The sequence below is a fragment of the Bicyclus anynana genome, chromosome 19, assembly GCF_947172395.1.
Source record: "Bicyclus anynana chromosome 19, ilBicAnyn1.1, whole genome shotgun sequence".
Lineage (NCBI taxonomy): Eukaryota > Metazoa > Arthropoda > Insecta > Lepidoptera > Nymphalidae > Bicyclus > Bicyclus anynana.
In genome coordinates, this window is record NC_069101.1 from 3,253,717 (window position 1) to 3,257,662 (window position 3,946).

The following is a 3,946-nucleotide window of genomic DNA, read 5'->3' on the forward strand; positions in this document are numbered from 1 at the left end:
TTTTTCGGTGGAACTTAACGCACCCTTTTCTTGGCCCTTTTTGTTTTTCATTACATTAACTTTTGAGACTGGGGATAATTTGTTGTGTATGTGTGAGTGTAATTTCGTGTTGTAATGAGCTTACGATACATTTTTGTTTTGGGTATGTAGTTGTGAGATGGTGATAATAAAAATTATATTCTGTGTTTAGGTGTACGTGTTCTAATAATCTAAGATAGTTAAAACAAAAGTGATTTACAACTCATTGATTTAGGCCTAATAAGTTGATATAGAGGTTTAAGATACGTCATTAACGGTGAAGGAAAAACATCGTGAGGAAACCTGCATACCCGAGAATTTTCTTAATTCTCTGCGTGTTCACACACGTGTGTCTGTCTGCCAATATGTGGTGGACTAAGGCCTAACCCCTCTCATTCTGAGAGAAGACTCGTTCTCAATAGGGAGCCGAATATGGGATGACAATTATGAAGTTGGTAAAGACTCGACTTTACGGTTACATAAGTACATATAAAAAATATTATAATGACTATTCAAATGTAGGGTAGGGTAGGTATGGTAACAGATTTATTTGAATAAAATAAATTCGTGTAAAACTTCTAACTTCCTAACCTACTTTCCAGTAGATAATATTTATAGTTCGAAGAACTGATGGACGTTAGGATCTCAGGGTGCTGGAATGGCGACCCCGCACCGCAGTGTTGGTCGACCCCCCACTAGGTGGACTGAGGACATCAAACGGGTTGCAGGGAGCCGGTGGATGCTACTCGAGACCGTTTTGTTTGGAAGTCCATACAAGAGGCCGATGTCCAGCAGTTGAAGTCCATAATAATAGAATGCATGCAAGTTGAAATAATAATTTGCCCTATAGCTAATGTCAGAAAAAAAATGTCTTGTCCCGACTAAGTTCCTGTTAGAAATATTCATCAAAAATTAAGCTAAGAGTTTAATGCTTAATAGGGTTAAAGCTAAATTAGCTAAGCTAAATAACAATTTATGCTAGGAAAAATTAATGTCCTAGACAACAATTTCACTCATCTCGACTAAGTCCCTAAGAAATATACATTTAAAATTTATCTAAAACACTTTGAATGCATAGTACTAACTGCACCGACGACTCAAGAATTTCCCTCGAAAACTTTAAAGTACACAATTTACGGCACTCCTAAACCGTCCACATGCGCGACGGAACGGTAGAACTTCGCGAAACAAAAGCGATTACGACAGACTTCGACTACTCGAAAACAAAACGCAATTTTCTCTTAAGAAAATGAGGGAACTCTTTCTCCCCATTGAAAAATCATCAACACCCACCGCGTATGTACCCCACCACCCATCTAGGGGGCAAGATCTACGCCGCCGACTTGCGTACGCTTTAATTAAAAATAAAACATAAGAACGATGTAACTGGATGAGCCGAGGAGCGAAGGAAAAATGAAAGAGAAAGCCGTCCATCCCCCCTCTCCCCACACTTTGTAGGGCGGGCGGGTGCAACCGCGCACAAGTCAGTCTCGAAGAGACCGCCGGGGGGAACGGACCTCCCTACATGCTGTGTCACAGCGGGATGACATCACTTTTCTTGTCGTTAATGAAGAGAACGTCTTGGTCGCTTTTAGACGAAGCCTTTTAAAACTTTTCACATGCGTTGATAATTTATTTAGGTTACTGCACTAATTAGCTGGGATTGTTGTTTCACAACAAATATTATGTTTACTATTTTATCTCTATTGTCTGCACTGACTACCGCCAATATTAGACATTAATTGGGACAAACAGATTATACATAATAAATATTAGATATTTTTAAAAATTTAAAATTTTTAGCAACCTACCGCCAAAATAATATTTATGTTAAAACTTAATAATATTTGTTAAATAATAAGTTCTTAAATTTAGGTAGGTACTCAAACTAATTTATATTGTATGTTTAATTTTTTTCTATTTTTTTTAAATTTATTGATTTGATTTTGGTCTTATAAGAACTTCCAAAATGTCTTGTGCCGCCAGCATTCAGCGGCTACCTGTGATTCGCTTGATGTTGTTGTTAGTGGGGCTGGACCAACACTGCGCTTTGTACTTTTGGATCAAAACTGCGTGGCCGACATTCCAGGGAACCCATCGTCTATCGACTCTTTGAACTACTTTTGTATAAGGATTGAAAATTATTACAGTTTCAATTTCTTATACCAGGAATTTCAAAAAATCTATTGATTAAGATAGGCGTGTACCTAACAAAGAAAAAATTGCCGTTACCAAAAGTAGGTAGATATATAAAATACTAACTGAGAGCTTACTAAAGTATACAAAATAATCTTAAAATACTACTACTCTCCAAAACTTAGCTTCAAAATTTTAAGTTACAATATGGAACTTAAGCTAACATATCCTAATAACTATACAAATCATGCCCACGTGGAATGATGGCAAGGATCCTTTGCGCAAAAAATGAGCCAGCCCTTCTGTCACCAGTCGAGGCAACTGGTGACAGAAGGGCACTCGTTCAAACCTAAAAAACAATATTTTAGTCATGATTATATAATGAGTTATTTATTATCATCCGTTATTTTGCTATCATCCGCGAAAAGTCGACGAACCCATGCGACAACGTCACCCAGGTCCGACAAAATACTCTCTACGTACGTTTCAATATTTTACTCGTATGTCTGCAATAAGTACACCATCAAAGTATACGCCACTTAATGCACCAGTATGCAAAGAATACCTAATAATTTATCAAACAGTCAAAGAGCAAGCACATCAAGATGTTGAACAAAACAAAAAGTACAAGAGTAACAGTCTAGACGTTTTAATTTTCCTATCTGTTACGTCTCGAGGCATCGACGGAATACGACTCTTTTCATTAGTCACCGCACATATGGAACATCTTTGAGTCAGACCTCGTTAGGGTAGATAAGAGCATTATGGCACAGTATGATCTCTTTCCTGAATGCATCTCTTTGATTAAAATATTCGATGTCAAATGTACTGGCAGCTAGAATGTTAAAATAAATAAGGTTCACGATGTTTCTAGAACAGCAGTGTTTGTGTTATTTTAAATGTCCTCATATTTTTTCTATATCAACAATGTAATCCTGCCATTTATTATTATAATTAAAAGACGTTGTAGTACTCATTCGTAAATTTAATTTCATTGTATTAATATTCGGATTTTTTTTAAGTAACGCACAAATCCGTCCCCTATTAACCGGTTTTCATAACACGGCAAAGCGACTAGTGCAGTTATCTAATTTTTCTAAGTTAACAAATTAACTTCTCTGACATATTTTTTTCGAAACAACTTTTTTGCAGTACGGTAAAACCAACTAATCTAATGCTACAATAATAATGTTTCAAACTCCTATTTCGATTTGACTTCTGCTACAAATCTAGTAGTAAAGTTTTCATGAACAAAGATTTGATTTAAAATTTAATAAAAAATGTAAAAGCATTTCACGTAAATCCCGTCGTTCCTCTTAAACGCCAAATCAAACAAAACAATAAGAAAAAACATATTCAACAAGCCAGATGCACGCTAACCTCTGCATATGCTCATACTTATTCATACCAAACCCGGTTGAGGCATGCTCATTCAATTTTCTAACCCATTTACGTCTCAGACGAACTGCTTGCACCAACAAAAAAATGGTCAAGTCCAAAACGGATAAAGTACTGAAGGTTCAGTGAATGTTTTTTTTTTTCGATATATTTTATTTTATCGCCTTTAGTTTCTATAATCCATACTGAAAAGACAATAATATTTATAATATTTTTTGTTTATAGAGTTTTTAAGTATTTACTCCGAAAATAATGACAACAATTTATGGGTTTGGTACCTAACCTACACAGTTTTATTTTCTTATGTTTGACTCTTGATACAATAAATTGGTACCTTGTAAGTCTAATAAAAATATTTTAAAGTCTCTGTCAATCTTTCATTTTAAATACTCAA